Below are 19,118 nucleotides of genomic sequence, written 5' to 3' on the forward strand. Positions count from 1 at the left end.
GGCGCGAGTGCGGCGGGCGCGGGGCGGGCCCTGCTGTTTAAAGCCTCCGCGGGGCAGCCGCGGCGGCTGCTCCGACTGCAGCACGCGGAAGGCGGGGCCGGCAGCTCCTCCGCCCTTCAGCCCGCCCACCCGCGGTCCCGCAGCGGCGCGCGACGGACGCTAGCTCGGCGTCCTGGCTCTCCAGGGCTCCCGCTCGATCCCACGCGAGAGCGGCCCGTCGGCGCAGGCTTCGGACAGAGCCGACAGCACCGGCAGAACAGTCAGGAAGCAGGCGCGGCTATGCGCCGCCTCACTGCGGTCGCCGGGAAGATCTCCCGCCGCTACCTCCTCTTCCGTCACCCTCCTCCCCCCTCCACACCCCGCGCTCTGCGGCGACGGGGAGCGGATCCCCGGCCGCCTCCCTCTCTCCCCGCCCCGGGGCCGCGCGTCAATGGACCGGCATCCCAGGTCACGGGCTGCGGACGGCACGCGGGCCCTTCCGCGGCGCACGCCGATAGCTGATGCTCCCGCGGCAGCTGCCACCCCAGCCGCGGCTTCTCGCCCGCTAGCTTTTTTTTTTTTTTAATTTCTGAATTCGCAGTACTTGAGCTGAACTGGCGAGATCTCGCGAGATGCCGCAGAGCTAGAGCCGCTTCCCCCTCAGGCGCGTGGTACCCGAGGCCGGCTGGGACCCGGGGCGGCCCTTGTTCCTGCGGGTGATGCCGGGGACTTTACTGTTGTGCGCGTGGGTGCTTCCGGAAGCCCCGCAGCTAGTCCTGCTTGGGGCTGTGGCCCGCCGCGACTCCCCGTGCTCACTCCAGGCCCAAGTCTAGGGGGAGGCAGGATTTCCACCGTGCCGCCTTTGAGCGCTGGACTCACCCCGCCAGGCAGTTAGATTTGCATAACCAGGGACTAGCTCCCAGCCGTGATGCGGTGGGTGTGTCCGCACTTCCGATGACACCTTTATTTTAAAAGCTGTGATGTTTGAAGGTGATAGGGAGCTCAGTGGTGATATTGTTTCAAGGCAATTTTTAATTTGAGGCATTTCCAAAAATATGAAGCTCATCTCTTGGAATATAATGACGGCAGTAACTAACCGTTACGGGGGAAATTTCTGATGGTTTAGGTTGTGAAGAATTCCTCTGTTTTAATAGAAACAGGCACTCCTCTCCTCTGCAGGCCTGTTTTCTCCTGTATAAAATGTAGGGGAATGTAACTATTTCCCAACTTTCTTAGCAACAGAATCCAATTTTTAACCTGAATTCTCCCCAAAGCCCTAAGGTAAAACAATGAATTGCCATGAATGACTTCCTCTGATCACTTGTCTTTTATCTATGTATTTATTGTAGTTACATATTTTTAAATTTTATTTATGGAAATAAACACTATCCTTGCTGAATCCTTGAAGCATGATCAAAGACCCTCGGAATTTACAGAACTTGTTTGAAAATGCTGTGAATAAAAGCTACAAGCAGGCAATTTTTGCAAAATTGTCAAATCCATGGTTTTATTTGACCTTGAAAATTTTTCAGATCATTTCATTATCTCTATTTTAGAGATGAAGAGAGGAAGAAAGAGCTCTTGGATCATATAGTCAGGGTTTTTAAAGCCCCTTCTGAGCTTTAGTGATACTGGCAGAAACCAGAAGAAGCCAGATATATCAGGTGGTCGTTTCAGCAGTGCAGTTTTCTACTAGGGAATTGCTACTTACTGTTTAGTCTGCACAGTGTCTTTCAGCTCCAAAGCTTAATCGGTGGCTGTTGGAATTCCACATTTATTTAACTGAACAAATATTGAGCCGCTCTGTGTTCTGAGGATGTAGCAGTGAGCAAAACAGACACTCCCTTCTCTCATGGAGCTCACTCTAGTGAGAGAGAAAATAAATAGATAAAATATGTACTATGCTAGTAGTGAGTGCTAAGGAAAGGAGAATGGGATATGCATGTGAGATAAAAATGGTAAAATTTCCTACACGACGGCCTCACTGAGAAGGTGACATTTGAGTGAGGAAGTGATGATGTAAATGTTTGGGAAAAGAGTGTTTCAAGCAGAGGAAAAGCAAAGGCCCAAAGGTGGGAGCATGCCTGACATGTTCATGAAATTTTATGTAGGCCAGTTTGGCTGGAGCTGCTTAAGAGATGAGGAGAAGTAAAGGCAATTAAGTCAGAGAGTTTGGGGATATGGGATGCGATAGATCAAGATGTGTAGGACCTCTTTGGCTATTAGGCTTACTTTGGTTTTTTCCTCTAAGTGGAGTGGTATATTAGCTTAAGTTGCCATAACAAAATACCATAGACTTGGTGGCTTAAAGAACAGAAATTTATTTTCTCACAGTTCTGGATACTGGAAAGTCTGAGATCAGGATGAGAGCATGGTTAGGTTCAGGTGATGGCTTTTTTTATGACTTGCAGACAGCTTCCTGCTCAAAGTGTCTTCACATGGTGGAGAGAGAGCTCTGACATCTGTTTTCTAATAAGGCCACCAGTTCTTTTGGATCAAGGCTCCACTCTTATGACATCATTTACTTTCAATCACCTCTTGAAAAGTGCTATCTCCAGTATAGTCACATAGGGGGAGGGGGTTAAGACTTCAACATATGAGTTTTGAGGGGACACTATTCATTCCATAGCAAATGGCAAGTTGCTGGAGAGTTTAAGTAGAGGAATGACACGATCTGACATATATTTAAAGGATCAATCTAGCTGCCTTGTAAATAGACTAGAGGGTAAGTGGTGGGGACAAAGAAAGAAGCACGGAGATGTGTTAAGAGGTATTGCAACAAGCCAGGAAATGATGATGTGTCTTTGACCACAGTCAGTAGCAGTGGAAATGGGGGAGAGTGGTTGAATTCTGGGGAGGCAATAAAATTTGCTGATATATGCAGAATGTGGAAAAAGGTAAATTGAAGGGTGGCACGAGCAACTGAAAGAATGAAGTTGCTGTTTTCTGAGATGAAGGAGATGGTGAAAGGAGCAGGTTTGGATGGGGTAAATATCAGGAGCTCTGTCTGAGATGTCTGTTGGAGGAAACACACAAATGTACAGTAATAATAAATAGTCACTCATATAAATGTGTAATTGCAAACCGAGAAGTTCTAGGACAGAGGAACATGGTACAGTGAAAATGCAAAATAAGGTGCCACAGTTAGGAAGGAAGTGACTTTTCACCAGAGGGTTTGAAGGACAGTTAGGACTAAACTGTAACTTGCTGAGGGTTTCAAACAAGGGAAATATTGTGGACAAAAGCCCTCATGGAGTGAACATGGCCTGTCTAAGGAGCTTAAAGCCCATTTGGTTAAACATAGGGATTAAGGAGTAAGAATAGTAAGAGATGAGTCTGTCTTTATTCTAAAAGCCCTGTAAAGCCATTAGTGAGTTTCCAGGGAGATAGAGGGGCACATGATCAGATTTGCATTTATTAAAACTTTCTCTAGTTATATTGTGTGCAGAAGAATGGAGAAGAGGAAGAGTAAGCATGGGAAGGCAGGAAACAATTTCATTAATGTAGTCATGAGATGACAGCAATAATAGTAGCTAATGTTTACAGAGATTTTATGTCCTGGATTCTATGCTAAAAACTGTCTACATTCATAATCTTACTTAATTCTCATAACAACACTATGAAGAAAACTCACAGGATGACCCCCATTTTACAGATGAAAAACTTAGTTAAATCAAAAAGGAAGTAATTCAAACATGTAATGACAAAATGAAAGACAAAAAGAGCAGGAGGAAGGCATAGCCTAAGAGATGAGAAGAAAATCAGATGAAGGCGTTTGGAAGTAGGATCAGCTGTGTTAAATTGGGTGCAGAGGCTGAGAAAGGTGAGTTGAATATATATTGAATTTAGTAACATGTATTAGCCAACAAAATGGAAGAGCAATGGGGGACAGTGGTGGAAGGGGTGGGGGAGCAAAGATTCCAGGAGATATGATCAAAATATACATATGAAACTTGTGGAAACTGTCAGAGAGGTCTCCTTTAGTTAACTGTTAGCATACATTTGATTGTCGTATTTACCAGGTGTAAGTTTAGAGCCTAACCCTGAGGAGGACAGACTCATGGTCAGTGCCATGAGAGGTACCCATTTATTTTGTTCATTTTTCCTTGACAATGTGTGTATCAATGTACTTTGTACTATGCATTGAATATACTTAGAATTTAGGACTAGAAGAGACTTAGGTTGTTATTCCAAGCCTCTCATTTTCACAAATGCCAAAATGTCCTGAAATGAAACAAATTGTTTGACCTTCGACTCCTTGAATCTGCAGCATTAGAACATGCAAGGAACAAAACCATGTAGAATCTTTAAAATCAGCTCCTTTTTAAAAAATATACAGTGAGTTTTAGTTAAACATCATGTGCTGACATTCCACCTGGTTGTGGTTTTGCTTTTTACTAGCTGATATTCAGCAAAGTCAATGGTATTTCCCTTGAGAAATAAAGCGATTATCCTATCATGAAAAAAAGAAAACGTTACTCTAGAGAAGCTTATTTATTCTGCAAATGTCATAAATTTGTTTTCTTACCTAGGTCGCAATTATATTCTTTTTAAGTTATTTTAGTCAGTCATAGGATAAAACATTAATCATAATCTTACTGTGGTTTTTCTCCAGACAATATTTAGATTCATGTTTGTAAAACTGTCTTTCAAAAAAAGACAGCCCAAGTTTTTAAAAAATTTAAATATTTTATGTTTTACTTATCCAAATAGTAAGTTCATGATATATGCATTTAAAATAAACAGTCTCTTTCTTATTTCCTACATCTGTCTACACATTTACTTGTTATAAAGCTAGTCAAGGATGTCTCTTCCAACTTAAATTCTGTATTAGAAAATTTATTTTCCTTCTGCACTTATTTACTTTTATACTTCTAACTCTACAGGCTGTGAATATTTGCAAACTTCAAAGTTCAAAATTGTTATCAAATATTAATATATGAAGTAAATACTTTTTTTTTTTGGTCTTTTTCCGTGTCCGGCAATGGATCGCAACCCTCAGTGTCGCCCCCGTACTGGACCGGGACCAGCAACGGGATTGCAACCCTCGGCGTTGCTCCCGCACCTCGCTCAGCCAGTGAGCGGGAACTGGTCTGTATGTGGGATCCGAACCCTCGGCGGGAGCGCCGCCACACTTCCCAAGCGGCGCACTACAGCAGTGCGCCACCGGGCCGGCCCATGAAGTAAATACTTTTACGTAATACGATAGTGGTTACAAACATGAACTCCAGTGCCAGACTGCCTGAATTTGAATGTCAGCTTCACTGCTTACTAGTTATGTGACCTTGGACTAGTATGACTACTGTGCCTCAGTTTCCTCATCTGTAAAATGGGGGATAACAATGGTAGCTACCTTGTAGAGTTGTAAGGATTACATGAATTACTATCTGTAAGGATCTGTAAGGTACTTAGAACAGTGCCTGACACATGGTAAGGCCTAATGCATGTAAACATTAAAAATATGTTTAAAACATAGTATTTTTAAAAAGAAATGGTGCTAAGGCAAACCTTTTAAGTTTTATCTTTTTGGGAGGTGTCTTGTTTAGTTTTTTTATTTTGCTTTTTGTTTTGACTTTGAGATATTTGGAAGATGGAAAACACTCCAGACTGAGGATGATTCTTTCTCATTTATCTTAAATCCATTTTTCCTTCCATTGGGCTCTTTAAAACTAATGGGTACCAATATGCTACTGGAAAATTTTGTCTGCATTCACTGTATTGCTCTATACTTTCCAAAAAAAAATAGAAAATTTTAAACACAGACACATAAAACACATATGCGCACACACCTTAATAATTAGTTTAATTGCCTCCTCCTTTATGTAGTCAAATAATTTAATGCATCTTCTAAGTAAATTGCATCCCTAAATTTTCACTATTAAGTGAAAAATCTGTACTTTTTAAAGTTGTTATATTCTTTAAACCATTTTTTCACTTTCAAAAAGCCATAATTGAGTAAATTTTTATAGCTGTTCTAAGATGCCTAAAATTCTAATTCAAAAAATCACACAAATGGAAAGGATCTTAAAGGGTTATATAGTAAGCCTCTACTTTGAAAAATAATCATTCTACCTTGACACTCCTTTTTTTTTTTTTATAAAAGGATTTTTTTTTTTCCTTTAGTAACATATTCTAAATGCTTACCAGTCCTTGAAGTCGTAGCATTGGACACATAATAATCACTTATTTAAAAACAGGACTTTCTTCCTAATGGCTAAATTAAATTTTTCTTATAACAATTCAAATTTTTTGCTTCTTGACATTCTTTAGAGTTTATAGTAACCCATAAAATGTAAGGTTATTTTCAGTTTTATTTTCTAAATGATTTCCTCTTGCATGTCACTATAAAGCCCAATTTCTAAGTATGTAATTATTTTTATTACTTCCCTCTGTGCCTTTTCCAAGTAACTTAATCTTCCTTTAAATGTAGGCCAAAACTATTAGGTTCAATATTTCAGTTTTAAAAAAACAAACAAACTGATTATTATAAAGGTAAAGACAGGTTTTTACAGTTTAAGTAATTGTTTTTACTTAACACTGGGCTAGCAGCTGACTTCGAATATGGTCCTGAGTATCAACTCTTCTGATTAGTCAAAAAATGTTTTTTGTTTTTTATAATATTTGAACTAAAAGTTGTTGGGAAAAATAGGAAAATGGTCAGGGCCCCTCATATGTTCAGAATCTTGCCGAGCATTTGCTGTAAATATCCTCAGGTGTTCCTTGTTACTACTTAATGTAAGTTGTGTATGGGTATCCAGGTGTCCAGGGTTGTGGACTTAAGTATAAAAGGCTAACAGCTCTGATCCACAGTGCTTCTCAGAACTCTCAGAGAAGCCACTAGGACAGTTGCTCCTAGATCTGAATAAAACCCATTCATTTTTCTATACCCACGGCTCCCAGAACCTTTTTTTCCCTATTGCGTAGCTCACATGCCTGTGTGTGGAGGGTTTGTGACAGACTCGAGGGGTCTGTAAGCGCTAGCTTTACAAAAGTCCACCTCTATTGCTACTAATTTCTTAAGACATAAAATTCTAGAATATATATCAATAATTTCATATTTGTAAAAGGTCAAGTAATTAGATATGATTTATAATATTTTTATAATTATAGAATTAATATAAAAATCATAGAATAAAGCAAAGGGAAATAATACTTATAATGCCATCATCCCCAAATAGCATTTTGGTTTAAAAATAAAACTTTTGGTTTATGATGTTACAAAATGATTTATAGTATGTTTTGTAATTTTAAAAACGTACCAATAAAATAAACATCTTCCCATATATAAAAATGAATATATTGCAACTGCATTTCTAATGGCTTCATAACATTGCATCATTTAGATTTATCATTATTTACTAAATCATTTAGTTTCCTTTCTTTATAAATAATAGCAAGTAATGCTGCATTGAATATCTTTGTGCAAAGATTTTTCTTCTTCATTGATTACTTCCTCAGGATAAATTCCTAGAAGTGAAATTGCAAGTGGCAGGGTATGTATATTTTTTAAACTTTTGGCATACATTGCAAAATAGAATTTCAGAAAAATTATATCTGTTTATCCTTCTATCAATATCGTTTTTGAGTGTTTGTCTTCCCCAACCCCCTTACAAATTCTGGGGAAGATCTTAATCTTTGTCAATCTTATTTGCAAAAGATAGTTTAATTTTCAGATCACTAACTGCTAGTAAGTATACTTCTAAAAGTTTATTACTTGTTTACATATCTTTATTTCTGAATCGCCTATTGATATCTATATTAAACATTTGCTGTATCCTGGGAGTCTGGCTTCCAGTCTGTATTGTTTTGGTAGTACAAGTAGCATACACTTTTTTTTTCCTTTGATGGTGTGAGGAAATTACCTCTCTGTGTGCAGTTTGGGGAGGACATAATGATAGAGACCTTGCCAGCCCCAGCCAGATTGTGAGCAAATGACTTACTGTGCCGATCTGGCTCTCCTAGGTGTTTTGGTTTTGGCGGCTGGCCGGTATGGGGATCCGAGCCCTTGACCTTGGTGTTACAAGGCTGCGCTCTAACTAACTGAGCTAACCAGCCAGCCCTACTTGTAAGAGTTTTGAATTTTAAGTGGTGTGATGCAAAGTCAGAAAATGAGTCCAGTTGGGGGGACTTTTAGCTGCTGATATCTCACTGCCTTGCCTGGGGGAAGCCCAAGGCCAATGACTGGCCAAAGGTCAATGTAAGGAGCCTTGAATTTATTGGGGGCAACTGTACAGAGCCATCCCGGCAAAGGCCACCCTGTAGGATTGGCTGAGACTTCAGCTGCATCCTCACTGAGGGTCTGCTTCTCCCTCTGCCCAATCCTGAGAGCACTCCCCAGCAAACCTTCTCTACACCATCTCCACCTCAGTGTTTCCAAGTAACTGTCCATTTTTCTAGTGGCAGCACTCAGAGAAGACTTTATGGTAGTTCCTGCTACCAAATCCCCCTAGAACTACTTTGCTTGTCCTTACTGCATCTGGTTCTTCTTCCTTTTAGCTTTTTTCTATTCTCCCAGTAATTCGCTCGTTAAGTTAACCAGAGTTGGTTTCTGTGGCTTGCTACCAAGAGTCAGTATTAATAAAATGTTCTTTGCCATTTTTCCGGTGTCTTTTACTTACCGGTATTAAGAGTTATTTCCATATTATGGACATAAATCTTTATATTGGTTTTCTCCAGTTTGTCAATTGCATTGTAGTTTCGTTCATTATAGTGTTGACATTCAATTATTAAGAAAATTTACTTTCATAAAGTATCTTGGGTTTTTTCTTTGTAATTTTTACCTTTGATATAATGCTTAGAAAGGCCTTTACTATTACAAGATAATATACATAAAAATTAATATGTACTTTTTTATCTTATTTTATTTTTATCCCCTAATTCTTATGACAATTATTTTTGCTTTGGCTTATGGGAATGATTTAATTATTTCCTACAAATAATTTAACTGAGTATTTACATTTTTATGTTAAAATTAGTTGTAACAGTAACCGCAGACTTCAGTGCTTAAATAAGATAGACATTTATATTTCACTCAGATAAACAGTTCAGAAATGATGTCTTAAGCTGGCCAGGCAGCTCTGCCATTCGTATCAGAGGGCTCCCATTTCTAACCACCTCCAGGTTAGGTTCAACATGGGAGCCTTCATTTGCTGCTATTTTCCAGTCAGCGGGAAAGGGGGACTAGAAAATGGAAAACAATCAGCTTACATACACATATGTGCACACACACACACACAATAACACACACATACACACATGCTTCATCTTATTGTCAAAATCTAGGCCCTTGGCTATGCATAGCAGGTTGGGAAATATAGCCTTTAACTGGGTAATTGTGTGGCCAGCCAAAACTCATAGAGTTCTAGAATCTCCCATGCTGATGAGTCCTGTCGGTGGGTAGAAACCTGTATTTTAAAGGGTTATAAAACACTTTTAATACTAGTATTAAAAATGGTAATTATGTTGAACATGGAACCAAAAATGTACCTACAAATATTAAGTGAAAATTAACACATAGCTAGCACTTTAAAGGGATTTTTCCCTTACAGAATGGTGTGTGTGTGCACATGTGTACTATAATATTTCAAAACTTCTCTTCCTCCTTCACCACCACCATGTGTTTGGATGTAGATCATAAGTTAAGAAGAAAGTTTTGTTTTGTTTTGCTTTTAAGTAGATAGTTTTAAGCCTCTTGGCAGCTTCTTGTACTTTTCATCTCTCAGATTCTTTCTGTGCAGGCTAGGTGAATATGAATAATGATGATAGGAAGGATATATTAGGATGATCGTTTAGGAGCACTTGCAATTTATGAAAGAAATTTATCAGAAAATTTAATATTCCTGAAAAGGAATGGCCTATGTAATTTATGAATTAATATTAAAGATCTAATAATGAAGAAGGAATTAGAAGTTCCATCTTCTAATCTATATATAGAGTTTGTTCTCATTACTGGTACTAATCTTTATTGTGATGGTTTGGACACAGTTTCGTATTCACCCTCTTATACTTTAATTTTTGGATTATAAATGCCCAAACCTTAGAATTTATTAACATCGTTGCCCAGTTAAAGCCTAAGGATAATTCTTTGGAAACTAGCATAAGATATCCCTTGGAACAGTAGAATATTGTTCTGTGTGAACCATAGTTTTGTTGCAGAATGGTGTAGGGAGCTTTGTTTAATTTTCATCTTTTTTATTATATGTATATACATACAGAGAAGTGTTTAGAACATATATGTACATTTTGATGAAAATTATAAAGTGAACACCTGTATAAATCACCATCTATGTCATGATACATAGCATTGCCAGGCCCCCAAAACCCCTAAAGGGTGCCCCTTCCAGATCACAACCTTTCTTCCACTCTAGATGGTTTGTGGTAGTTATTTCCTTGGTTTTACTATCAGTATATCCATCCCTAAACATAATACAAATGGATTCATACTGCATGCCTCTTTTCTGTCTTGTTTTCAGCATAAGTTTATACAATTAATTCACGTTGTTGTGCGTGTTGTAGTGCATTTATTTTCACAATATAGCACTACCTTATATGGCTTATATGGATATACCACAATTAATGTAGCCATTCTATTGTTAGTGCATATTTTGGTGGTTACTAGGTTAGCTTTTGTTTTTTCTATTGTGAACACTGCTGCTGTGCCCATTTTGTGCGTGTGTGATAATGAATGTGTAAATTTCTGTAGGGTGTATATTTAGGAGGGTATTGCTGACTCATCGGGTATGTATACCTTTACCTTCAGTATATAATGACAGTTATCCCAAGTGGTTGTACCAAGAATGGCATTATTTTTAAGGTGCTTTACCATGTCTTCAAATATTTGGTAAAATTTTCTTGAGAGGAAAGCGAAGTAGGTATACTATGGTATTGGCTTTTATTATAAAATGAATTTTAAAATAACATCTAGAAAGGATGGAAACATTCTTTTCCAGTCATTGTTTTGAAAAGGTACCTAAATGTGGATGACGTGAATTCTATATCATACATATTATTGAATGATTGGGGTTTATGAACAGTTATCCATGCAGTTTCTTTTCTTTAAGACAGTATTTGGCAGTATAATAAAAACAACTGTTTATTAAAATATATGTTATATATGTACAAATATTTATATATGTATATATTAAAATAAAAATTTAAATCAGGCATAAAGATATGAAATGCAAAACAAAATATACTAATTCTTCTCCCTAAAGTTCTGCTTTAACTAACTGCCTAGATCACAGTTTCTTTTGTGAGCTTCCTGAAAAAAAAATTATATATATATATGTCTTCATATACATAAATGGATCATGGTGCAAATGGTATTTTTTCACTTTCTTTAATACTATGCATGACTCTGTCTTTCAATGCAAATAATATTGGATTGATTGCTTGTATAATAATTTATTTAACCAAGCAGACTAATTGATGAATATTTAGATCATTTTTAGGTTTTTGTTATTACCAATAATGAATCAGTAAATAAGTCAGAATATATAACTTATAATTTTTGAGAGTTTATTTGTTATATAAATCCCTAGTTTAGAATTATGGTTCAGAGTATTTAGCATTTTAAATTTTGATGGACATAGCAAATTTGCCCTCCAAAAAGTGGTTTCAATTTATATTTCTACCAATTGCTATTTGCTAACATAGTGTGTTACCAGAATATTTCACCTTTACTGCTCTCGTAGTTGAAAAATATAATTCTTTCGGTTTGCATTTATTTAATTATGAGTATGTTAAAGTCAGTAGGGGTTGGGGCGTAATGTTAAGGGACGCCCCAACCCCTACTGACCTTAACACATGGGCCTTAGAAAACCTATAATAAATATTTTAATAAAATAGCTAAAATATGATTTTATCAAAACACTTAAGGATGGCTAAATGAGTTTGCATTTGAATATATAAAAATAATTCATATGAACTTAGCTCATACTTCTCAGCTAAAATGACTTCTAGTTTAACCCAAACTAAAAGAGACTGAACAGATCTAAATAGTAACACTTAAAAGTAGTGGAGAGCAACCAATCATGCAAGACTTTTTTAGTTTATATTCTTGCTTCTTATAAGTTATAAAGCTGTTCACAAATTACCAAGTAAAAATAACTAGTGTAAGATCAAATCTTATCTGCAGCTTTTGGGCTGGCCTGTTGGCTCCGGTGGTTAGAGTGGCTGATAACACCAAGATTCAGGATTTGATCCCTGTACCAGACAGCTGCCAAAAAATAAAAATGAAAAACAAAAGTCATCAAACTTATCTGCAGCTTTTGTTCAGTAGGTTAGGAACTCAAAGCTACCAGTTGTACTTTGCTGGATACGTGAGATTCTATATTGTCCCCCAAATATTCTTGATTACTCCAGAGTTCTTCAACTCAAGCCTTTATGATAGCAGTTTCAGGCCAGTTAGGATTGGATCTTGTACTTTTGGTTTCTAGGGTTTAGGAATTGTATTGGACTGAGAGAATTCTGCTAACTGTCCCATATCGGACTTTTAAAGATGATGCAGATTTTCTAAAAGATTCCCAATTTTACAAAGTGTATTGTTTTCAATAAAATCAGCTTAAAAATATTTAACTAAATTTTATCTAGTTTATAGCCTAATAAAACTTAAAAAAAAAACTCTCTTAAATTTTAGAAATACCGTTCTATTTATAATGTTGTGAGAAAATTGCTTAGTTGGCTCTTCTTCTAGAAATTAAATAGCAACTATTGATATAACATTCAAAAATGTTTTCAAAGCATTTAATTTCTTCTCCAAAATGTGTATTTTTTATTAAATTCCAGGATAACTTAAAAACAACATTTTGGACTGTAGTATTAAAGTTAAATTTAATATGTTATAATATTTTGCTTCTGCTAAAGAAAATGTAGACATCAGTTAAGTTAGTTAGAAGGTGAATATAGTGTAAGTTATCACTTACCTGGATCCTGCTATAAATCAATCCTTCTAAATATCAGAATTTTCAAAATAGCTGAATAATAGTTTTTTAAATATTAAGATTTTAAACTGCCCTTAGAAATCTCTGTGAGGTACTGTAACTGTATTATTTCCTCTACTCTTTAAGAGAATACTGAAAATCCTTTAACACTTTCTGGCTCAGATAAACTTCTGGAATGATACAGCTATCATGACATACTGAAGGTAGTAGCTATAGATATAAACTTAGATTATTAGGATACAGTGCTGCATGGGTGTGTTGTGTTTGTTTCTGCACATCTTGCAAGCAGAGGCATTGACTGCCTTTGTTCCAGACTATCTTTTCTTGAATGTTTGTGTAGCAAACAGCCTTGGATGACTGAGATAATGTCTCCCTGCAGAGTGAAGAGCAGGCATGCTTACTGCTCATTATAAAAGATTCAGGTTCCCTAAGCTAGGGTTCCACTCCTGTAACACAACTACTGTGCATGCAGGTGTCACTTGCCTTTCTTCATATTGTCCTGTGGGAATTGGGGTGTAAGGAACTGGTGCGAATGGTGATATCCTGATGACTGGTAGTGTCATAACAAAGTTATGTGTTTCTGACCCTAGCATCTCTTGTCTTCTGCCAGCATCTACAAACCTGTAGTGGGTTAACTTGCTAGCTTGCAAATAGGGTAAAAATCTCAGAACTTTCACAGGTCTTGACAAGATGATTACAGAACAGGGATCAGTGAACTTTTTCTGTAAAGGATCAGATAGATAATGCATGGCTTCTGGCACATAAGCTTCTTCTTCTTTTTTTTTTTTTTTAATTTTTGGCAACCCTTTAAAAATGTAAAAACCATTCTCAGCTTGCATTTCAGTCTTTTGTCTGAATTTGGCTCACAGGCCATACATAGGTTATTGACCCCTGATGTAGATCATGGGATCAAATGACGATTCTGCTTCCCCAGCAAGTTCCCCATAATTTCTCTCAAAATCATGACTGCTTGCTTTTCAAACATGCTTTTCTCATGACTATTGTACAATGAAGGATGTAGTGCTACACATTTACTTGGAAATAAAATATGACTGTCTGAAAAATTAATTAGATAATAAAAAGAAACCACAGTATTTTCCTAAACTGTTTTCTGGTACATTTTTAATCCTTGCTATTGCTCTTGTAAATCAGTTATCTGTGAGCCAAATAGCTCTGATTCATTTGACACTAAAAGGCAGCTTTTGTCAACTTATTCCTTCTATAACACAGATACTGCTTACAATTAGAATTTGCATGGAGTTTTGGAGGAGGGTTTATTCTAAAAATCTATAATGCATTCCTCAGAAAATAGTCATAGTTTCATCCATGAGCAGCTTCTTAAGGTTTGTGTGAACAGAATTTCTCAAGCAAAGAATAGTAAACATTGGGTCTAGATTGGTCATCTAGTATTGATGTGTTAGACTATTTTAATCAATCTTTCTTCTGAGAATAACTTATGAAGCTGTTTAAAGTTAAAAAAAAAAAAAGAGCTTGAGGTCATCTCTAGGTTAGCTAAACAAGGAAGAATTACCAGGCCAGGATCTGGGGGAGTATGGAGACCTAGGGAAATGGCCTGGAATTGGGGTTGCTTTTCCCCTGGGAACAGAAATGAAGGAGCTGGCTCATGGTTTGCAGGAATCAGAAGTTAGAAGCACAGATATGAGAGTCCAGAGCCCATCAAGCCAGGATAATGGTGAACTACTTGCCCAACATTATGTCGAGACCCCAATGTTACAGCTTAGAAGAAAAGGAAAAACAGAAGACAGGCTTTTTCAGGGACTACCACCCAGCTTTAAATCACCTCAGTCTCTGGTTGTTTTGAGGTGATCCCGGATTGCTACTACTACCAGGAACTTGGAGTAATTCCCCTCCTGAGGAAAATAACAGCATCCTAGTTCTCAAATCATTTCTACAATTTTGCATGAGGTGGCAAGACAACATGGATACAAAAATTTATGTATCATAAAAAAGCAGTGGAAACAGAAACATACATGGGAGTTATACATATTGAAGTTATCAGACACACACCATATGAGGGATCTTCAAACATTTCATGAAATGATTTGTATTATCTTTTAATTCCATTTTTTCCACAAACTTTTGAAAGTACCCTCATATTTATCAGATTATAATTAGTACTTTTTTAGGAATATAAAAGACAAGGTAGAAACTTTCAAAATTCAAATTTAAGAAGAAGCAAATGGGAATTCTAAAATTGAAAATATAATAACTGAAATTAAGAACCTAATAGATACATCATGGAAAGAATAAAGTAGAATATAGGCCAGAAGAAAATAAACAGAATAAAGCATGGAGAATTAAGAAACACTGAGAAGAGAATTAGTAAAATTAAAGAAAATATCTGGAATAAATTTTATAGAGGTAAAAGGATGGAAAGTAAGTAAGAGAGGGTAAGAGACTTAGAAAATCTAGTGAGATTTTGGAGGAGTCAGGGAAAAAGAAACCAAGTTATGCTCAAAAGTGCAATGATTAGTCTGAGAGCTGACTTTAAAAAAAAAAATTGTAAAATATACATAACATACTGGAAGAAAGTGAGCCAAGATGCCTGTTACCATTCATTCAAGCTTTATTAAAGGAAGAAAATCTGCTGGGCTGTGCTCAAAGTAGCAGGCAGCCCAGGGCTGCCCTGAAAAGGGGACAGCACAAGGTGTGGGGGTGGTAGAGCTTATATAGTCTGCCAAGGGCTGGCTGATACCATCAAGGAGGGTCATTATGCTAATGTGGATCGGGGTGGAGAACTGCATACTTGCAGAAGCAAAAGGGGTTTCTGTTTAAGTCAGGAGGCTTCTCCTAAAGGGATGGGGGAAAGGGAGGGGAGGGGAGGAGGTGGGTGGTGCCATTTTGTACTTGAGCTTGTCTAAGGTGGCTCTGGTTGTGTTGCAGATCTGTTACATACAATTTACCATTTTAACCATTTATATATATAGTTTAGAAGCATTAATTATATTCACAGTGTTGTGCAACCATTACCACTGTCTATTTCTGGAACTTTTCATCATCCCATTAAACAATAATGCATTCCCTCCTCCCCCAGCTCCCGGTATCCTCTATTATACTTTCTGTCTTTATGAATTTGCCTATTTTAGACATTTCATATAAGTGGAATCATACAATATTTGTTGTTTTGTGATTGTTTATTTCACTTAGCATGTTTTCAGAGTCATCCCTGTTGTAGCATGTGTCAGAACTTCATTTCTTTTTGTAGCTAAATCATATTTTATTTTATGTATATATTACATTTTGCTTATTCATTTTTGATGGACACTTCGATTGTTCTTATCTTTTGGCTATTATCAATAATGCTACTGTGAACATTGGTGTGCAGAATCTCTCTTTTCAATTATTTTGAATATATACCTAGGAGTGGAATTGTTGGGTCATATGGTAATTCTATGTTTGTCTTTTAGAAGAACTGCCAAACTGCTTTCCAAGAGCTGACTTCTAAATAAAAATAAAAATAAGCCAGAAAATAATGTAATGGCACCTTCAAAATGCTAAAGGAAAATAATTGAAAATAGAATTATATACCCAATAAAAATATTCTTTAAAATGACATTTTCAGACAAACAAAAATTGAGAGAATTCCTCACTATCAGAGCTGAGCTGAAGGAAATACTAAAGGGAATTCTTTAGACAGGTGTAAAGTAACCTCAGATATGAGGTTCAATATATAGGAAGGAAAGAAAAACAATGAAAGCAGTAAATATGGAAGGCAAATGTAAAATAATATTGATAGTATAAAACAATAATACTATCTTAGGTTTAAATATAGTGAGAATTAAAATACCTGACAAGAATGGCAAGTAAGTCAGGAAGGTGTTGAAGAGTTAGTTTTCTAAGGACCTTGACTTGTCTGGGAAGAGGATAAATCTACTAAATAATATTAGACTTTGATAAGTCAAGGATATGTGTTCTAATCTTTAGGAAAATTATTGAAAGAATACTAACAGTACATGACATCCAAGATAATTCAGAGGACAATAATATGTAATATTATTATGTAATAATAATATTACATATTATTATTAATATTATGTAATATTAATGTAATTAATATTCATAATAAATGCAATAAAAGAAAGCAAGAAAGGAAAGACAAGATAAATAGAAAGCACTTCATAAAATTATAAGCTTAAATGCAAATATATCAGTAATTACATTAAATGTAAATAAATGACAAACTCAATATTGCACTGTTTACAAGCATGATAATTAAAACACAGAGATTAAAAGTAAGAGGACAGAAAAATACGTAAACACTAACCAAAGGAATGCTGATGTAGTTATATTCATATCAGATAAAGCAAACTTTAAGGTAAAATGCATTTGTAGAAATAAAATGTATGCTTTATAATGATAAAAGTGTTAATCAGCCATAAAGATATAAAATGTTTATATATGTATCTAATTATATGGCATCAAAACATGTAATGCATAAATGCTGTAAATACAAGGAGAATGAAACAAATCCAAAATCACAGTAGAAGATTTTAACACACCTCCTTCAGTAACAGACTAAGCATTTTTAAAAATGCATGTGTGTGCACACATGTGTGTGTAATGAGCAAGGGTATAGAAGATTTGAACAAGATTAGCAAACTGGACCTAATAGATATGTACAGATCATTACATCCATTGACTGGAAAATTCTAGGACCAGATGACTTCTACCATACTTTAAAGATATAATATGCCAATCTTATATAAGCTCTTTCAGCTAAGATGAAAGGAGGGAACTTGTTTTCTGAGACCAGCGTAATCTTGGTACTCAAACCTGACAAGGAGATAATGAGAAAGAAGTTAAGAGCCAATTTCACATATAGATAATATATAAATATTAATGCAAAGAATTGTGTATCTGACTAAATTGGGTTTATTTCATGAATTAAAGATTGAGTTAATATTACACAATCAGTATAACTAACCATATTAACAGAACAAAGGAGAATAATTATGTAATATTCATAATAAATGCAGAAAAGGTATTTGACAAAGGTCAACATCCATTTGTGATCAAACACTTTGCGTACTAGAGGTAGAAGGAACTTCTTTCACATGATAAAACATCTGTAAAACACCTACAGCAAACATTATACTTACCCTTAAATTATTGAAAGCTTTCCTTTTGAGATAGTAAATGAGATAAGAACATCTCCACTTTTATCCAACATTGTATTGGAAGTCCTGCCTGAGCAGTAAAACAAAAGGATATAAGTATCTGAAGTGAAGAGCTAAAGCTGCCATTTTTCATAGTCAATGACTGTGATTATAGAAAACCCAAAATACTCTACAGATAAATTATTATAGTTAAAAGGTGAATTTAGCAAGTTTGCTAGATATAAGCTCAATATGCAAAAATCAATTACATTTCTATATCCTGGCAAAAATAAGTTAGGAAAAGAATTTTTTTAAATGATAGGATTTAAAACATCATTAAAAAGCTGCCATGGAATAGATCTAACTACAGGGTGCAAGACTCCCTTGCAGAAAACTATAAGGTTTTATTAAGAGACATTAAAGAAGACTTCACAGAAGGATATACCATGTCTGTACATTGAAAGACTATAATGTTATAAAGAAATTAATTCTTCTTAAATTGGTATACTGATTCAATATAATTCCAATAAAAATCCTAGCCTGCTTCTTTTTAGGGGAGATTTAAAGGGAATGAAGAGTGGAAAAAATGATAAGCTGATTCTAAAATATATACGGAAATGCAAAAGGCTAAGAATAGCCAAAATATACGTGAAGAACAAAGTGGAAGGACTTGTTTGAATAGATATCTTGACTTCTTATAAATCCATTGTAATTAAGACCATGAGGTATTGGTACAAAACAGGACTATGAAATAGAACAGAGATCTCAGAAACCCACCCATATATAATGTACTTGATTTACAAAAAACATGCTACAGCAATATAGTGGAGACAAAGGGTCTTCATTATATGGTACTTTGCAATTGGATTTTCACAAGGAAAAGAAAATAAATAATACTTACCTCACATTTTACACAAAAATCTACTCAGTTGGAAATTAGATCTAAGTGTGAGAGCCAAAATAAATCCTCCAGAAGATAATGAAGTAGACTTTTTGATAATGAAGTAGATTATAAGAACTTCTTAAATCATTGCTTTCTTAAGGACCAAAAATATACTAATTATAAAGACAAAGATTGGTA

The 19,118-nt window shown here is 36.0% G+C and overlaps 1 protein-coding gene across 1 annotated transcript in view; it reads right to left on the minus strand.

Annotated features, from left to right (window-relative positions):
• SLC12A2 (solute carrier family 12 (sodium/potassium/chloride transporter), member 2) overlaps positions 1-19,118 on the minus strand; it is a 175,076-nt gene that overhangs the window by 108,193 nt on the left and 47,765 nt on the right. The window lies entirely within an intron of this gene.

The sequence above is a fragment of the Galeopterus variegatus genome, unplaced genomic scaffold (genome assembly GCF_000696425.1).
Source record: "Galeopterus variegatus unplaced genomic scaffold, G_variegatus-3.0.2 Scaffold645, whole genome shotgun sequence".
Classification (NCBI taxonomy): Eukaryota; Metazoa; Chordata; class Mammalia; order Dermoptera; family Cynocephalidae; genus Galeopterus; species Galeopterus variegatus.